This window comes from Pseudorasbora parva, chromosome 3, assembly GCF_024679245.1.
Source record: "Pseudorasbora parva isolate DD20220531a chromosome 3, ASM2467924v1, whole genome shotgun sequence".
Lineage (NCBI taxonomy): Eukaryota > Metazoa > Chordata > Actinopteri > Cypriniformes > Gobionidae > Pseudorasbora > Pseudorasbora parva.
The window spans coordinates 33975882-33986349 of NC_090174.1; positions in this window are offsets into that span (position 1 = coordinate 33975882).

Below are 10468 nucleotides of genomic sequence, written 5' to 3' on the forward strand. Positions count from 1 at the left end.
ATATTTAGTTTAAAGAGGAATGAAAGTAGTTGCCATATTATTACTTCTAATGTGCAAATTGCAGCGAATTGTGTGTATGTTTGTCCCTGTACGTTTTTGAAGTTTTGCAAAATCATAGATACTAGATAGAGATGCAGTGATAGCTTTTGTAGGTCAACCCATCAGTTAGCATCACACGGGTTCCCTCAACAAAGTCCTAATAGGCTTTTGAATCACAAACAATAATTTCTGTGATCAACAAAAGTTTATGATACTTACATGTTTTGTCTATCAAGATCATTTTCACAAATGACCACAACTTTTATGAATTTTGAGGCTGAAATACAATCGGCAGAAATGAAAAGCTACACTTGGGCTATGAACAAACAGCACCACAGTCGCTCAGCTTCAACATCACCATCACCAAGCTTCCAATAACTCTTTCAGTCTTTGTAAAAAAATATATTTTTTTAAAAGAATTTTTTTTTTTTTTTTAATTTTTTTTTCAGGAAAAAAAAACATTTTCCTGAAAGTGCGAGTTAGAATAGAGCTTGATTATACACAAAACGATCTGTGAAACGGACTAATGCGTAGATGAGTTTGCCTGTTCAGTGTCCAACGATGTCTGCAGTCCCATTCAAGAAACTTTTAAAAAAAAGTCCTAAGTGAGGTATTACTGGTGTGTTTTATGTCGTAGAATAAAACTTAAAAAGATCTCAAGATTGTGTTCACCACCACAGACCTTATTTCAGGCTTTTAACCAAAATCCCATTTTAAAACAACCATCGACTTTGGGATGATGGAACTGAAAGTTCAAAAATGCTAACTCGTTTCTGAGGTTTGCAAACCTCAAACTGTTTCTCGTTTGACTACAAAAATACATCATCAGCACTATTTTCAATGAGCCTAGGTTGAGAACTACAGAGCTATATACCATGCTAATGCTAACTGCCCATCATACAGCTATTTTGACTATTGGGGTGAAGTAGTTCTTGCTAGGTCAGCAACAGAGATACTGTATAATTGTATTTAGGAATGACAAAGTTTACTGTATTCACTAATATATCACTAAAGTTGTGTGTGTGTGATACAGAGACACAAGGAGAGACTTAGAGAATATTAGGCTAGTCATGTGACAGGTGATCAATCTGCACAAGACTGATATTAGATTTACTGCCCACTCACCCCGAGTGCATTCTGGGTAAATGCCGTGGGCTCTGCAAGCTTCTATCTGCTACTATTACAGCCCCCAGAGGGAGAGGGAGAGAGAGAGAGAATCTACCAAGAGAACTGGAGGAGGGAGTTCAGCGGGTGAAGTTAGACATCAGTGAAAAGACTTGAAAACAGTGAAAGAAAGAGAAGGGAAGATACTCGTCAATCTGTGAAAGATTGATTTCATTTTATCATCTGTTTGATGATGCACCGTTAGATGGAAGAGAACAATCAAGGCTGAGATCTCTCGTCTCGTCAGTAATCCAATCAGACGTGAACACTGAACTGTTCCCTGCAGCTGCCATCAGATCACACTTGATTATTATCCTGAGAAATGGCGTCCTACTGTTTTCAGACAAGTTACCACATCCTCATAATTTCATATTTCAAAATGCTCAGTGGCTTTTAAAAACTAGGTTACTTGAAATGTTTAAAACATTTTAGCCAAATGTGAATGCAAAATAAAAAGGCCTTATGTTTTAACACACATCCATTATTTATTTATAATATATTAAAGGTGCCCTAGAAATAAACATTTTATTAACCTTGCTATAGTTGAATAACAAGAGTTCAGTACATGGACATCACATACAGTGAGTCTCAAACACCATTGCCTCCTCCTTCATATGTAAATCTTGTTTGTGAAAAACAACACAGAAAAATAAGCGATTCTCAACATAACGCCACCTGTGACACAATCGCTGGGATCATTAATATATACGTCTCCTTCATTGTTCAGCGAACACGGCAGATCATGGAAATAAATGTTATGATCCAGGCTGTGCTGGGGATGTGAGGACTTTTCATACCCTTCCCACAGATAAAAAAATGTCAACAGTCATGGTTGATGTTTATTATAATCGGATACCGCTACAATTTCATTCAAAATCGTTCGTTTGTTCAGCTCATTTCACCACAGACAGTTTTTCTAACCTGGACAATATCAAGCAGGATTCGCTCAGCGTCTAAAACTGAAGAAAGGGCCGATTCCAACCATATTCCTGCAAGCAGTAAGTAGGGATTTTATCCACTTCTTGCCTTTTGAACCCATTTTTGAATAAATTGAAAGATTATTAGTAAGACAAATTAATGATAATATCTGTGTTGTTTAGATCCAATGCAAGATACTAGTAAAGTAACAATTGTAAACTCCGAGTAGCACACATAACAGTTTGTCAAATGACAAAGCTCAATATTATTTCCTGCCAGTGTTGTCATTAAATACAACAGCAGATACGTATGTCGATCCCTTTTGATGGATTGAAATCTAAATTAGCCTAAATTTAATCATCAACACATAACTCAGAAGCTAACTACGTTTACTACTACTGTTAGCTTACAGATCGCTCACTCGATCCTTATAGATAACGTCACCTTCTCCACCATCTAAGTTGAAACGATATTCATTTGACAAGGCTTCTAGTCAATTTGTTAAATAAATAAACATTTTTGAGAACTGAAGTATGATTATTTTGTAGCGGGTGAGTAGTAAACATGACACTGACTATTTTGAGTGGCTTCTACATTACTTTGTTTGGCTAAATAAATCGACTTTTAAATCAGTACAGTTTGTACTGTCAAACTGTAACGTTACTGTACAAACAACATATTTATGCGCTACCCAGTTCAGTTTGTGATTCAAAGCTTAGAAGCAAACATTGTCACATCATTGCCATGAGGCATGGTATAGATGTGTTAGCTGTCATTGAGCTGCGCAGTGAAAAGGCCAATCAGAGCAGAGCTCAACATTAATATTCATGACTCTTCCAAATAAGGCAAAAACAGAGCATTACATCCTAGAGACAATTTATCCTAGGGACATTCTAGGGTTGTAAATGGACCTGTAAAACTGTATCTGGACAATTTTGACCATAAATAAGCCACATACCCTCTATTTAGATATCAGAGAATAATTTAAAATATTTTTTCAAATCATCCTAGGGCACCTTTAAGTCTTATAAACTTTCTATAACATACGGTATATGAAATATAAGGAATAATATGCAGTATCTTTCAAAGATTTTTATTTTATTTTGTGTAACACTTTTTGTAACACCAATCCTGGACAAAAATTATGATCCCACTTTATATTAGGTGGCCTTAACTACTACTGTCAGAAAAAAAGGTACATTGCAGTCACTGGGGGTTGGTACCCTAAGGTACAAAACCGAAAAGGTACTAATATGTACCATTAAGGAACTAATTTGCACTCTTAAAGTACTGATATGTACCTTTTAAGGTACTAATATGTATCATTTAGGGCTGAGTAAGGTACAAATATGTACATTTTCACTTTTGTACCTTAGGGTACCGCCCAGCACTGTACATTTCTTTCTGAGAGTGTGTACTTACATCAAAAAATAAGTACACATTTTGTAATAGTGTGTCAGTAGGTTTCGGTATCAGTTTGCATTTTCAAACATTTATTTTGCCATTAATTGTAATAATCCATTCCAGTGAGATTTTTGTATGAAGAAGGAGTCTGGCAACAGCTGTTTGATCCACACGGTGATCTAATCTCACCATCATCGAGTTTGTCAGTGATTACATGAATAAACTGAGACAAAATCCACAAGAACTGCGACAACATCTCCAAGACGCTTGAAGAAACCCTCACGCAAAGCTGCCTGAAAAACTATGAGCAAGTGTACCAGGACAAAAGCTGGGTGGTCACACCAAACACAGATTTGATTTAGTTATTAGGAGTTAATTGATAAACAAAATCTATTTATGACATTATTTTTTGAAAGCATTCTCACTTTACAGCATGTTTACACAATTGTCTTAAACTGTTCACAGTACTGTAGCTTTGCAGGAGGGTTTCTTCAGGGAAATTCATCTCGATTATGTCAGATAACTTTGATAGAAAGGTATGTAGTTAGATTACAATCAACCAATCAACCTGTCAGCTGAGTTAAGCTTAAGTACACAATTAGATGATACAAATTTATGTCAACCAATGACCAAGCAAAGCTTCATTTTGTTCAGTCTGTGGTGTAAAAGGTCGCGTTAGCAATTAAAGAAAAAACACTTTAGGAAAGCATATAGTCAGGTCAAAGTGTCTGAATCATTTTGGTCCCAGATGTTTATACATTTTACTGGTAGTCCACTGTATGAAGAATTTTTGGGTATAATATGTCGCAGTTTACTTTATTTTGCTATCCTCATTTACATAAATTACATATAGTGTCCTGTACCCACTAGTAAAAATGATATCTAGTGTCTGAATTTTTGGTTTGACTGTATAGTGAGAATGTAATTCCACTTGACGATTCCCCCCACTCCCCTAAAGTGTTTTTTCATCTGCCGTTGGTCTCTCTGGGTTGACTTGTATGAACTCAGGACACACGAGAAAGGTTCATATGTATTTGAGAGCCGCAGTCGGGGAATAACATAAATATTGAACTATACCGTCTGCTACCTTGCAAAGGAGAGAACGAGAGATTGATGCCTAAAGAGTGAGAGACAGACAGAGATGGAGGACAAGGGATTATACAGTTATTTCATTCTCTTCCTCTATTTTACTTAGTTTAATTGTTAATTATTTTTTAACGAGCTCTGTAGAAACAAGCCTTTCCTTCTCTAAATCACTGCTTCCTTCGCGCTCTCCTTTCTCCCTTCTGTGTGTAGGACACTTTTAACAGGGATCTCAGCAGGAGCAGCAGGAGAATTCTCTTTCTCTCACTGTCTCTCTGCTCTTTCTGCCCCCTAACTCACTCTAATTCCCAGTGATCTGTAGGGGGGAAGTTTCAGGGTGGTTTCATTCATGTCCTCTCATTTGTCTATGTCAGTAGAGTAGCCGCTCGCTCGCTCTCTCTCTCTCTCTCTCTCTCTCTCTCTCTCTCTCTCTCTCTCTCTCTCTCTCTCTCTCTCTCTCTCTCTCTCTCTCTCTCTCTCTCTCTCTCTCTCTCTCTCTCTCTCTCTAAAAAACCTGAATACCTGGTTTGGCCTGTAAGTTTTGCTGACTGCACTTTTAATCTAGTGCACAAAAATATTAACATATATATATTTCATGTAATTTTAATTAAGTCAGTACTTTAATTTTGTGAAAATACTTGAACCAAGTATTATATATAGAAGTATGAGCAGAAAAGGCCAGAGTGCAATTTTCTTTTGATGGTTGTAGGGGTTTGACAGCTTAACGTGAAAGTTTAAATTTATTTAATAATTACTAATGAAATAATTTATGTTAAATGAAAATTAGAATATGAGACATTTTCTTGTTTTAGTACCAATCTAATACTTTGCACACACACACACACACACACACACACACACACACACACACACACACACACACACACACACACACACACACACACACACACACACACACATGTATATATATATATATGTGTGTGTGTGTGTGTGTGTGTGTGTGTGTGTGTGTGTGTGTGTGTGTGTGTGTGTGTGTGTGTGTGTGCATGTGTGTGTGTGTCTGTACACAAAAAAAAGAAACAACAAATATAAAAAGACAGCATAAAAGCCCCTATAAACACACAAAACTAAATGTATCTCACACAAGTGCACAAACATGTTTCTGAAATGTTATTGGTATCACGCCAACATTAATTCCTGTAACTGTAAATCATTTTAATCGTCTAAAGGGTGTGTGTTGTCTGAAATGTACTTATGCACGACAGTGAGAGAGTTATATTTTTATATTTTTGCGTGTATGTGAAACATCTTTTCTGAGTTTTAAAGGAGTGCGACTGTATGACAAGTGAGGCCATAGTCGCAGAGGTTCATTTGGAAGCAGCTTGCTCCACTGCCTATTAAATCTTAATGTATTTATGATGAAGCCGCACGGACATGATAGCAAAGATGAGGAACCTGCTTTACTTCCTCAGTCTGAGGCTAAAACACTCGTCCAGAACTCGCAGAACCTCGCTCTTAAATTCTGTCTGACGCTGGAAAACCAGCCTGCTGGAAATGTGACCTAAATACCACACCACATGCTCACTGAGTCTCTCTCTCGCTCTCTCTCACATGCACAGACACACACACACAAAAGTCCACAGCACATATTGCCTGCTTGCCCCTCAGCCGGCACATACAACGTATCCAACGGAATATAAAACGGACGAGAGGTCATGAACTGAGCATCTCTCTAATGAGAGAGTTTATGAGTTAGTTTTTTCAAACGCCACCCGACTGCACTGCATTCATATTTGAGTATCTTCCAAAAAGGATTTATTGAGGTTAAAATAAGGTGTGCCTGATAATTAGAGCACTTATATCTGTTGCGAAATTAAAAAGCACAAATGCATAAATATACATAAATATTATCATTTATAATCCAAAAATAAAAGACTCAAAAAGAATGACTTATAATTTTCTCTGAGTCTGGCTGGCTAAAGTCTTGGCCGGACTCTGACGTTCTGCTCACTGCATTTCATAATGGTGGTGAACAAACTTGAAACTCTAATTCAGGAATGACTTTCCAAATGCGCTGCAGCAGTATTCCACAAAACATTAAGAATATATAAATGAAGGTTTTATGTGGACTAAGCAAATGGAAAGAATCTGAGAGGCCTGAAAACAAGCAAGAAAAAAACGTCTCTTATAAATCAAGAAGATTTGTGCAACTTATTGGGAAAAACCAAAGATTTATTCTGGATGTGAAACACGACCAAACCCTGTTCCAAATTAATCTTGACCCATATGAATCATCTCTCTCTCTCTTTCTCTCTCTCTCTAAAAGAGAGGTGCTCTACAGGTCAGGCCTTTATTGTGATTGCCATGTTGGACTTCTTCAAAATTGTAAAGGCCAGTGAACTGCAGTCATTTAGATTTCATTTTTGATATAGTGCCCTTAAACAGATGAGTTCACGAACCGTCACTGCATCCTGTTTTCTGTGGAAACCTTTTAACAAATCTGCACCAAAGGACCAAATTCTCAGCAGAACACCCTGAAATTCACCAATCATCAGTCCATTTATGTTAATGCTGTTATTCGCTGCATATGAGACCCAGGCGGCATTGCTGACAGCCAGACTTATAAGCTCATCGTGGTATCATCTTGGGAGACCATGAGTGTTTAGAGTTTTGATGAGGTGTGTGTATGAAGTTAGATAAGATTATTTATATGACCGTATAAACCAACTCGGCGTTGTCAATGAGTTGTCCACACACACACACACACACACACACACACACACACACACACACACACACACACACACACACACACACACACACACACACACACACACACACACACACACACACACACGTCTGTTCGCCGTAGACATAATGGATTCTATACCGTACAAACCATATATTCTAACCCCCTACCTACACTGCCCCTACCCCTAAACCTATACCATCACAAAACTTTCTGTATTTTTACATTTTCAAAAGAACTCATTCTGTATAATTTATAAGCTTTTGTACCCATGGGGACCTCAATTTAGGTCTCCACAGTGACATGAGTCCATTCAGGTTGAAGTCCCCACCAGGCTAGAAAAACACACACACACACACACACACACACACACACACACACACACACACACACACACACACACACACACACACACACACACACACACACACACACACACACACACACACACAAAATCTGTAAATATATGTGGTTTACGGGGACTAATGGTTTTTATACTGTACAAATGGTATATTCTATTCCACAACAGTAACCCCACCCATAAACCTACCCCTCACACAAAACTTTTGGCATTAAAAAAACCCCACACAATTTTGTATGTTTTTAAGGGTACAGTATGTAATATTGACAGCTAGTGGTTGAAATGGGTACTGCAGTCCAAATTTAAAATATTGGAGAGAGTTGTTTCTCCTGCCTCTTCGTCCTCAGACTTGCTGCTCACATGGGATGCCAGATTAAGGACACGCAACAAGACTGAGCACAATTGACAATGGAAGGCGAGGAGACTTGCTAATTGGTCGATTTATCTGTGTTTTAATATGCTCCCATTCAAAGATTTTTAGATGGATGCTGAGGCTTTTTAGGTCAGGTAAGTCAGTTAATTTGCTGGCTTCCATGGTTGCAATGCGCTGTGTTTACTATCGAATGGCAATCCAGGTAAATTCACAGCGGGCGTAATCACACAGACCAAAAAACAAACAGACATTCTGACACGAAACACACATTTCAAAGTAGAATAACTGGCTGTAGCATTGTATTACAGAGAAATAAGTGACAACAGCATGTTTCCTAAATATCTGCAAACATATGGTATTTTTATGATTTAATTCACTTTAAAAAAAAATGACATAAAGCACCTTTAAGCCATTTGGTTTACGAGGACACAGGAGTGTCCCAATAAACCATGTTTACGTTGTAATAACCATGTCATTATATATACATTTGTGTCCTCAAAAACCCTGGACAGACAGGCAGACAGACAGACACACACACACACACACACACACACACACACACACACACACACACACACACACACACACACACACACACACACACACACACACACACACACACACACACACACACACACACACACACAGACAGACACACACACACACACACACACACACACACACACACACACACACAGACAGACACACACACACACACACACACACACACACACACACACACACACACACACACACACTCACAGACACACACACACACACACACACACACACACACACACACACACACACACACACACACACACACACACACACACACACACACACACACACACACACACACACACACACACACACACACACACACACACACACACACACACACACACACACACACACACACACACACACACACACACACACACACACACACCCCTCTGTGGATACAGTCAGAATGCCAGGCTAGGCATGTTGAAGTGAACCCAGCAGAGTGAAATCACTGTTTCCAGATTTAATTTGGACAATGTCTAATCTTGTTTAATATTGTCTCTGATATTATATTCTTCAAAAATGCATTGCTTGCCATTGTCTGATTTCTGTGTGTCTGTTCTGTGTGAGATGATCGCATTTCTTGTTTTCCTAGAATAGCTTAAGAATGTCACAGATCTGCTAGGACGAAAACATACTCTTGTTTTCTCTCTTTCCATGCACATATCAAAAGATAAAAGGAAAGCAAAAACAACAAATTGATGGCAGAACACGACTCATCAGCCAAAGTAAGACATTTTTTAAGAAGAAATATACAGTTAAGTACATTGTTCCTTCACCGTTAAACTTGACAAATAGCAAAAGGTTTTTTAGCACAAATCTGAGATAAAAGTCACTGAGGGATGGAAAATACTCTATCTTTCTTGGTTGAGGGACTTTAGCCAACAGACTATTCAAAGAATTGACAAAAAAAAAAAAAAAACAGGCACTTCCTGCACATGCAGTACTATAATCATATTGGTTTTCATCACCACATCATAGTTTAGTCTTTCCAGTTTCATCTGTTCCTACCGGCTGATGAAATTCTTGATGTTGTTTGCCTAAAAAGCATCTGCCAAGAATATGCACAAGTAATGATGATATATGAAATTAAATTTGTTGGTAGCTCTGCCAAAACAACCACCGTCAATAAGTTTTCCCCTCTAAATACAAGACATAATGGAAAGTGTTTTAACCATTACACATCTGATTAATACATAAAATAATGTCAAACTCTCTTGGTTGTGGTGATGTTCACTGTATGTGATATGGAACGATAAAAAAAGAGTCAAACTATATTGGCTTTGGTGATATCTTTGCTGTAGGTGATATGAGTTCTACTTTTGCTTCTGCATCAAACTAGGTTCTACTTTAATCCCTCTGCGGACGACGAACCTCGTTCATTTCCTCTATCCCTATTCTCCTCCTATGCATTATATTAATTGGCAAACTAGTGAAATTTATTTAAAGAGAAAACTCTGCACCGAGGAGCTCATTTAGCACTCCAGGATATTTGAATATTAATCACAATTAAGATGATGAATGGTACATGTGTGCTGGCCCTATCTTTGGAGATAAATAGCATTAGCATGTGCCAAGCATATTAAAGTTATGTTTCAGGATAAGGCAAATTAGCCAGAGAGCTGCTAATGCTAACTTGGCTGATATGTTGCTGTAGTGTCTGACTCGGGTACAAATCATCTGTCCTGCAGATGATGTTTGAGCTCAATCCATGAACGTTATGGGAGGTCGTTAGAGGTTGTATAGTATTGGAGTGGCAGCCAATAAACTTTAAAACGGTAATAAGAGGTCAAGGCGCTAGGACATTAACTCTGCCGGCTTTTTGGTCTGTAACTTTCAGGTATCACCA